This window comes from Macaca fascicularis, chromosome 16 (genome assembly GCF_037993035.2).
Source record: "Macaca fascicularis isolate 582-1 chromosome 16, T2T-MFA8v1.1".
NCBI classification, from domain to species: Eukaryota; Metazoa; Chordata; class Mammalia; order Primates; family Cercopithecidae; genus Macaca; species Macaca fascicularis.
The window spans coordinates 30119284-30129697 of record NC_088390.1 but is presented as its reverse complement, the minus strand read 5'-3'; positions in this window follow the sequence as shown (position 1 = coordinate 30129697).

Genomic DNA, 10414 nt, shown 5'->3' with positions numbered 1-10414 from the left:
CAGAGCTACATCTGTATTTCGTGGATCTCTTTGCTAGCCTTATTTGTGTGTAATCTGACAACAGATATTTCCTTTACCTTTGAAGACTATAGGGACAAAGGAAATATCCTCCGATAACAAAGAGAAAGAAGCTTTCTGAGAAACTTCTTTGGGTTCTGTGAAATCATCTCACAGAGTTACTGCTTTCCCTTCAGGAAGCCTTTCGCTAGGACAGTTCTTGTGGAATTGGCAAAGTGATATTTGGAAGCCCATAGAGGGCTATGGTGAAAAAGGAAATATCCTCCGATGAAGTCTGGAAAGAAGCTTTCTGTGAAACTGCTTAGTGTTCTGTTAATTCATCTCACAGAGTTACATCTGTATTTCGTGGATCTCTTTGCTAGCCTTATTTCTGTGGAATCTGAGAACAAATATTTCGGATCACTTTGAAGACTATACGGCCAAAGGAAATATCCTCCGATAACAAAGAGAAAGAAGCTTTCTGAGAAACTTCTTTGTGTTCTGTGAAATCATCTCACAGAGTTACAGCTTTCCCCTCAAGAAACCTTTCACTAAGACAGTTCTTGTGGAATTGGCAAAGTGATATTTGGAAGCCCATAGAGGGATATGTTGAAAAAGGAAATATCCTCAGATGAAATATAGAAAGAAGATTTCTGAGATACTGCTTAGTGTTCTGTTAGTTCATCTCACAGAGTTACATCTGCATTTCGTGGATCTCTTTGCTAGCCTTATTTCTGTGGAATCTGAGAACAGATATTTCGGATCCCTTTGAAGACTGTAGGGTCAAAGGAAATATCCTCCGATAACAAAGAGAAAGAAGCTTTCTGAGAGACTTCTTTGTGTTCTGTGAAATCATCTCACAGAGTTACAGCTTTCCCCTCAAGAAGCCTTTCGCTAAGACAGTTCTTGTGGAATTGGCAAAGTGATATTTGGAAGCCCTTAGAGGGCTATGGTGAAAAAGGAAATATCCTCCGATGAAATCTGGAAAGAAGCTTTCTGAGAAACTGCTTAGTGTTCTGTTAATTCATCTCACAGAGCTACATCTGTATTTCGTGGATCTCTTTGCTAGCCTTATTTGTGTGGAATCTGACAAAAGATATTTCCTTTACCTTTGAAGACTATAGGGACAAAGGAAATATCCTCCGATAACAAAGAGAAAGAAGCTTTCTGAGAAACTTCTTTGGGTTCTGTGAAATCATCTCACAGAGTTACTGCTTTCCCTTCAGGAAGCCTTTCGCTAGGACAGTTCTTGTGGAATTGGCAAAGTGATATTTGGAAGCCCATAGAGGGCTACGGTGAAAAAGGAAATATCCTCCGATGAAGTCTGGAAAGAAGCTTTCTGTGAAACTGCTCAGTGTTCTGTTAATTCATCTCACAGAGTTACATCTGTATTTCGTGGATCTCTTTGCTAGCCTTATTTCTGTGGAATCTGAGAACAAATATTTCGGATGACTTTGAAGACTATACGGCCAAGGAAATATCCTCCGATAACAAAGAGAAAGAAGCTTTCTGAGAAACTTCTTTGTGTTCTGTGAAATCATCTCACAGAGTTACAGCTTTCCCCTCAAGAAGCCTTTCGCTAAGACAGTTCTTGTGGAATTGGCAAAGTGATATTTGGAAGCCCATAGAGGGATATGTTGAAAAAGGAAATATCCTCAGATGAAATATAGAAAGAAGCTTTCTAAGAAACTGCTTAGTGTTCTGTTAATTCATCTCACAGAGTTACATCTGTATTTCGTGGATCTCTTTGCTAGCCTTATTTCTGTGGAATCTGAGAACAGATATTTCGGATCCCTTTGAAGACTATAGGGTCAAAGGAAATATCCTCCGATAACAAAGAGAAAGAAGCTTTCTGAGAGACTTCTTTGTGTTCTGTGAAATCATCTCACAGAGTTACAGCTTTCCCTTCAAGAAGCCTTTCGGTAAGACAGTTCTTGTGGAATTGGCAAAGTGATATTTGGAAGCCCTTAGGGGGCTATGGTGAAAAAGGAAATATCCTCCGATGAAATCTGGAAAGAAGCTTTCTGAGAAACTGCTTAGTGTTCTGTTAATTCATCTCACAGAGCTACATCTGTATTTCGTGGATCTCTTTGCTAGCCTTATTTGTGTGTAATCTGACAACAGATATTTCCTTTACCTTTGAAGACTATAGGGACAAAGGAAATATCCTCCGATAACAAAGAGAAAGAAGCTTTCTGAGAAACTTCTTTGGGTTCTGTGAAATCATCTCACAGAGTTACTGCTTTCCCTTCAGGAAGCCTTTCGCTAGGACAGTTGTTGTGGAATTGGCAAAGTGATATTTGGAAGCCCATAGAGGGCTATGGTGAAAAAGGAAATATCCTCCGATGAAGTCTGGAAAGAAGCTTTCTGTGAAACTGCTCAGTGTTCTGTTAATTCATCTCACAGAGTTACATCTGTATTTCGTGGATCTCTTTGCTAGCCTTATTTCTGTGGAATCTGAGAACAGATATTTCGGATCCCTTTGAAGACTATAGGGCCAAAGGAAATATCCTCCGATAACAAAGAGAAAGAAGCTTTCTGAGAAACTTCTTTGTGTTCTGTGAAATCATCTCACCGAGTTACAGCTCTCCCTTCAAGAAGCCTTTCGCTAAGACAGTTCTTGTGGAATTGGCAAAGTGATATTTGGAAGCCCATAGAGGGCTACGGTTGAAAAGGAAATATCCTCCGATGAAATCTGGAAAAAAGCTTTCTGAGAAACTGCTTAGTGTTCTGTTAATTCATCTCACAGAGTTACATCTGTATTTCGTGTATCTCTTTGCTAGCCTTATTTGTGTGGAATCTGACAACAGATATTTCCTTTCCCTTTGAAGACTATAGGGACAAAGGAAATATCCTCCGATAACAAAGAGAAAGAAGCTTTCTGAGAAACTTCTTTGGGTTCTGTGAAATAATCTCACAGAGTTACCGCTTTCCCCTCAGGACGCCTTTCGATAGGACAGTTCTTGTGGAATTGGCAAAGTGATATTTGGAAGCCTATAGAGGGCTATGGGGAAAAGGAAATATCCTCCGATGAAATCTGGAAAGAAGCTTTCTGAGAAACTGCTTAGTGTTCTGTAAATTCATCTCACAGAGTGACATCTGTATTTCGGGCATCTCTTTGCTAGCCTTATTTCTGTGGAATCTGAGAACAGATATTTCGGATCCCTTTGAAGACTATAGGGCCAAAGGAAATATCCTGCGATAACAAAGAGAAAGAAGCTTTCTGAGAAACTTCTTTGTGTTCTGTGAAATCATCTCACAGAGTTACAGCTTTCGCCTCAAGAAGCCTTTCACTAAGACAGTTCTTGTGGAATTGGCAAACTGATATTTGGAAGCCCATAGAGGGCTAAGGTGAAAAAGGAAATATCCTCCGATGAAATCTGGAAAGAAGCTTTCTGAGAAACTGCTTAGTGTTCTGTTAATTCATCTCACAGAGTTACATCTGTATTCCCTGGATCTCTTTGCTAGCCTTATTTCTGTGCAATCTGAGAACAAATAGTTCGGATCCCTTTGAAGACTATATGGCCAAAGGAAATATCCTCCGATAACAAAGAGAAAGAAGCTTTCTGAGAAACTTCTTTGTGTTCTGTGAAATCATCTCACAGAGTTACAGCTTTCCCCTCAAGAAGCCTTTCGCTAAGACAGTTCTTGTGGAATTGGCAAAATGATATTTGGAAGGCCATAGAGGGCTATGGTGAAAAAGGAAATGTCCTCCGATGAAATCTGGAAAGAAGCTTTCTGAGAAACTGGTTAGTGTTCTGTTAATTCATCTCACAGAGTTACATCGGTATTTCGTGGATCTCTTTGCTAGCCTTATTTCTGTGGAATCTGACAACAGATATTTCCTTTCCCTTTGAAGACTATAGGGCCAAAGGAAATATCCTCCGATAACAAAGAGAAAGAAGCTTTCTGAGAAACTTCTTTGTGTTCTGTGAAATCATCTCACAGAGTTACAGCTTCCCCCTCAATAAGCCTTTCGCTAAGACAGTTCTTGTGGAATTGGCAAAGTGATATTTGGAAGCTCATAGAGGGCTAGGGAGAAAAAGGAAATATCCTCCGATGAAATCTGGAAGGAAGCTTTCTGAGAAAGTGCTTAGTGTTCTGTTAATTCATCTCACAGAGTTACATCTGTATTTCGTGGATCTCTTTGCTAGCCTTATTTGTGTGGAATCTGACAACAGATATTTCCTTTCCCTTTGAAGACTATAGGGCCAAAGGAAATATCCTCCGATAACAAAGAGAAAGAAGCTTTTTGAGAAACTTCTTTGGTTCTGTGAAATCATCTCAGAGAGTTACAGCTTTCCCCTCAAGAAGCCTTTCGCTAAGACAGTTCTTGTGGAATTGGCAAAGTGATATTTGTAAGCCCATAGAGGGCTATGGTGAAAAAGGAAATATCCTCAGATGAAATATAGAAAGAAGCTTTCTGAGAAACTGCTTAGTGTTCTGTTAATTCATCTCACAGAGTTACATCTGTATTTCGTGGATCTCTTTGCTAGCGTTATTTCTGTGGAATCTGAGAACAGATATTTCGGATCCCTTTGAAGACTACAGGGCCAAAGGAAATATCCTCCGATCACAAAGAGAAAGAAGCTTTCTGAGAAACTTCTTTGTGTTCTGTGAAATCATCTCACAGAGTTACAGCTTTCCCCTCAAGAAGCCTTTCGCTAAGACAGTTCTTGTGGAATTGGCAAGGTGATATTTGGAAGCCCATAGAGGGCTATGGTGAAAAAGGAAATATCCTCAGATGAAATATAGAAAGAAGCTTTCTGAGAAACTGCTTAGTGTTCTGTTAATTCATCTCACAGAGTTACATCTGTATTTCATGGATCTCTTTGCTAGCCTTATTTCTGTGGAATCTGAGAACAGATATTTTGGGTCCCTTTGAAGACTATAGGGGGAAAGGAAATATCCTCCGATAACAAAGAGAAAGAAGCTTTCTGAGAAACTTCTTTGCGTTCTGTGAAATCATCTCACAGAGTTACAGCTTTCCCCTCAAGAAGCCTTTCGGTAAGACAGTTCTTGTGGAATTGGCAAAGTGATATTTGGAAGCCCATAGAGGGCTATGGTGAAAAAGGAAATATCCTCCGATGAAATCTGGAAAGAAGCTTTCTTAGAAACTGCTTAGTGTTCTGTTAATTCATCTCACAGAGCTACATCTGTATTTCGTGGATCTCTTTGCTAGCCTTATTTGTGTGGAATCTGACAACAGATATTTCCTTTCCCATTGAAGACTATAGGGACAAGGGAAATATCCTCCGATAACAAAGAGAAAGAAGCTTTCTGAGAAACTTCTTTGGGTTCTGTGAAATCATCTCACAGAGTTACAGCTTTCCCCTCTGGAAGCCTTTCGCTAGGACAGTTCTTGTGGAATTGGCAAAGTGATATTTGGAAGCCCATAGAGGGCTATGATGAAAAAGGAAATATCCTCCGATGAAATCTGGAAAGAAGCTTTCTGAGAAACTGCTTAGTGTTCTGTTAATTCATCTAACATCGTTACATCTGTATTTCGGGGATCTCTTTGCCAGCCTTATTTCTGTGGAATCTGACAACAGATATTTCGGATCCCTTTGAAGACTATAGGGCCAAAGGAAATATCCTCCGATAACAAAGAGAAATAACCTTTCTAAGAAACTTCTTTGTGTTCTGTGAAATCATCTCACAGAGTTACAGCATTCCCCTCAAGAAGCCTTTCGCTAAGACAGTTCTTGTGGAATTGGCAAAGTGATATTTGGAACCCATAGTGGGCTATGGTGAAAAAGGAAATATCATCCGATGAAATCTGGAAAGAAGCTTTCTGAGAAATTGCTTAGTGTTCTGTTAATTCATCTCACAGAGATACATCTGTATTTCTTGGATCTCTTTGCTAGCCTTATTTCTGTGGAATCTGAGAACAGATATTTCGGATCCCTTTGAAGTCTATAGGGCCAAAGGAAATATCCTCCGATAACAAAGAGAAAGAAGCTTTCTGAGAAACTTCTTTGTGTTCTGTGAAATCATCTCACAGAGTTACAGCTTTCCCCTCAAGAAGCCTTTCGCTAAGAGAGTTCTTGTGGAATTGGCAAAGTGATATTTGGAAGCCCATAGAGGGCTATGGTGAAAAAGGTAATACCCTCCGATGAAATCTGGAAAGAAGCTTTCTGAGAAACTGCTTAGTGTTCTGTTAATTCATCTCACAGAGTTACATCTGTATTTCGTGGATCTCTTTGCTAGCCTTATTTCTGTGGAATCTGAGAACAAATATTTCGGATCCCTTTGAAGACTATACGGACAAAGGAAATATCCTCCGATAACAAAGAGAAAGAAGCTTTCTGAGAAACTTCTTTGTGTTCTGTGAAATCATCTCACAGAGTTACAGCTTTCCCCTCAAGAAGCCTTTCGCTAAGACAGTTCTTGTGGAATTGGCAAAGTGATATTTGGAAGCCCATAGAGGGCTATGGTGAAAAAGGAAATATCCTCCGATGAAATCTGGAAAGAAGCTTTCTGAGAAACTGCTTAGTGTTCTGTTAATTCATCTCACAGAGCTACATCTGTATTTCGTGGATCTCTTTGCTAGCCTTATTTGTGTGTAATCTGACAACAGATATTTCCTTTACCTTTGAAGACTATAGGGACAAAGGAAATATCCTCCGATAACAAAGAGAAAGAAGCTTTCTGAGAAACTTCTTTGGGTTCTGTGAAATCATCTCACAGAGTTACTGCTTTCCCTTCAGGAAGCCTTTCGCTAGGACAGTTCTTGTGGAATTGGCAAAGTGATATTTGGAAGCCCATAGAGGGCTATGGTGAAAAAGGAAATATCCTCCGATGAAGTCTGGAAAGAAGCTTTCTGTGAAACTGCTTAGTGTTCTGTTAATTCATCTCACAGAGTTACATCTGTATTTCGTGGATCTCTTTGCTAGCCTTATTTCTGTGGAATCTGAGAACAAATATTTCGGATCACTTTGAAGACTATACGGCCAAAGGAAATATCCTCCGATAACAAAGAGAAAGAAGCTTTCTGAGAAACTTCTTTGTGTTCTGTGAAATCATCTCACAGAGTTACAGCTTTCCCCTCAAGAAGCCTTTCGCTAAGACAGTTCTTGTGGAATTGGCAAAGTGATATTTGGAAGCCCATAGAGGGATATGTTGAAAAAGGAAATATCCTGAGATGAAATATAGAAAGAAGCTTTCTGAGATACTGCTTAGTGTTCTGTTAGTTCATCTCACAGAGTTACATCTGTATTTCGTGTATCTCCTTGCTAGCCTTATTTCTGTTGAATCTGAGAACAGATATTTCGGATCCCTTTGAAGACTGTAGGGTCAAAGGAAATATCCTCCGATAACAAAGAGAAAGAAGCTTTCTGAGAGACTTCTTTGTGTTCTGTGAAATCATCTCACAGAGTTAGAGCTTTCCCTTCAAGAAGACTTTCGGTAAGACAGTTCTTGTGGAATTGGCAAAGTGATATTTGGAAGCCCTTAGAGGGCTATGGTGAAAAAGGAAATATCCTCCGATGAAATCTGGAAAGAAGCTTTCTGAGAAACTGCTTAGTGTTCTGTTAATTCATCTCACAGAGCTTTATCTGTATTTCGTGGATCTCTTTGCTAACCTTATTTGTGTGGAATCTGACAAAGGATATTTCCTTTACCTTTGAAGACTATAGGGACAAAGGAAATATCCTCCGATAACAAAGAGAAAGAAGCTTTCTGAGAAACTTCTTTGGGTTCTGTGAAATCATCTCACAGAGTTACTGCTTTCCCTTCAGGAAGCCTTTCGCTAGGACAGTTCTTGTGGAATTGGCAAAGTGATATTTGAAAGCCCATAGAGGGCTATGGTGAAAAAGGAAATATCCTCCGATGAAGTCTGGAAAGAAGCTTTCTGTGAAACTGCTCAGTGTTCTGTTAATTCATCTTACAGAGTTACATCTGTATTTCGTGGATCTCTTTGCTAGCCTTATTTCTGTGGAATCTGAGAACAAAAATTTCGGATGACTTTGAAGACTATACGGCCAAAGGAAATATCCTCCGATAACAAAGAGAAAGAAGCTTTCTGAGAAACTGCTCAGTGTTCTGTTAATTCATCTCACAGAGTTCCATCGGTATTTCGTGGATCTCTTTGCTAGCCTTATTTCTGTGGAATCTGACAACAGATATTTCCTTTCCCTTTGAAGACTATAGGGTCAAAGGAAATATCCTCCGATAACAAAGAGAAAGAAGCTTTCTGAGAAACTTCTTTGTGTTCTGTGAAATCATCTCACAGAGTTACAGCTTCCCCCTCAAGAAGCCTTTCGCTAAGACAGTTCTTGTGGAATTGGCAAAGTGATATTTGGAAGCTCATAGAGGGGTAGGGAGAAAAAGGAAATATCCTCCGATGAAATCTGGAAAGAAGCTTTCTGAGAAAGTGCTTAGTGTTCTGTTAATTCATCTCACAGAGTTACATCTGTATTTCGTGGATCTCTTTGCTAGCCTTATTTGTGTGGAATCTGACAACAGATATTTCCTTTCCCTTTGAAGACTATAGGGCCAAAGGAAATATCCTCCGATAACAAAGAGAAAGAAGCTTTTTGAGAAACTTCTTTGGTTCTGTGAAATCATCTCAGAGATTTACAGCTTTCCCCTCAAGAAGCCTTTCGCTAAGACAGTTCTTGTGGAATTGGCAAAGTGATATTTGGAAGCCCATAGAGGGCTATGGTGAAAAAGGAAATATCCTCAGATGAAATATAGAAAGTAGCTTTCTGAGAAACTGCTTAGTGTTCTGTTAATTCATCTCACAGAGTTACATCTGTATTTCGTGGATCTCTTTGCTAGCGTTATTTCTGTGGAATCTGAGAACAGATATTTCGGATCCCTTTGAAGACTACAGGGCCAAAGGAAATATCCTCCGATCACAAAGAGAAAGAAGCTTTCTGAGAAACTTCTTTGTGTTCTGTGAAATCATCTCACAGAGTTACAGCTTTCCCCTCAAGAAACCTTTCGCTAAGACAGTTCTTGTGGAATTGGCAAAGTGATATTTGGAAGCCCATAGAGGGCTATGGTGAAAAAGGTAATATCCTCCGATGAAATCTGGAAAGAAGCTTTCTGAGAAACTGCTTAGTGTTCTGTTAATTCATCTCACAGAGTTACATCTGTATTTCGTGGATCTCTTTGCTAGCCTTATTTCTGTGGAATCTGAGAACAAATATTTCGGATCCCTTTGAAGACTATACGGACAAAGGAAATATCCTCCGATAACAAAGAGAAAGAAGCTTTCTGAGAAACTTCTTTGTGTTCTGTGAAATCATCTCACAGAGTTACAGCTTTCCCCTCAAGAAGCCTTTCGCTAAGACAGTTCTTGTGGAATTGGCAAAGTGATATTTGGAAGCCCATAGAGGGCTATGGTGAAAAAGGAAATATCCTCCGATGAAATCTGGAAAGAAGCTTTCTGAGAAACTGCTTAGTGTTCTGTTAATTCATCTCACAGAGCTACATCTGTATTTCGTGGATCTCTTTGCTAGCCTTATTTGTGTGTAATCTGACAACAGATATTTCCTTTACCTTTGAAGACTATAGGGACAAAGGAAATATCCTCCGATAACAAAGAGAAAGAAGCTTTCTGAGAAACTTCTTTGGGTTCTGTGAAATCATCTCACAGAGTTACAGCTTTCCCCTCAAGAAGCCTTTCGCTAAGACAGTTCTTGTGGAATTGGCAAAGTGATATTTGGAAGGCCATAGAGGGCTATGGTGAAAAAGGAAATATCCTCCGATGAAATCTGGAAAGAAGCTTTCTGAGAAACTGCTTAGTGTACTGTTAATTCATCTCACAGAGTTACATCGGTATTTCGCGGATCTCTTTGCTAGCCTTATTTCTGTGGAATCTGACAACAGATATTTCCTTTCCCTTTGAAGACTATAGGGCCAAAGGAAATATCCTCCGATAACAAAGAGAAAGAAGCTTTCTGAGAAACTTCTTTGTGTTCTGTGAAATCATCTCACAGAGTTACAGCTTCCCCCTCAATAAGCCTTTCGCTAAGACAGTTCTTGTGGAATTGGCAAAGTGATATTTGGAAGCTCATAGAGGGCTAGGGAGAAAAAGGAAATATCCTCCGATGAAATCTGGAAGGAAGCTTTCTGAGAAAGTGCTTAGTGTTCTGTTAATTCATCTCACAGAGTTACATCTGTATTTCGTGGATCTCTTTGCTAGCCTTATTTGTGTGGAATCTGACAACAGATATTTCCTTTCCCTTTGAAGACTATAGGGCCAAAGGAATTATCCTCCGATAACAAAGAGAAAGAAGCTTTTTGAGAAACTTCTTTGGTTCTGTGAAATCATCTCAGAGAGTTACAGCTTTCCCCTCAAGAAGCCTTTCGCTAAGACAGTTCTTGTGGAATTGGCAAGGTGATATTTGGAAGCCCATAGAGGGCTATGGTGAAAAAGGAAATATCCTCAGATGAAATATAGAAAGAA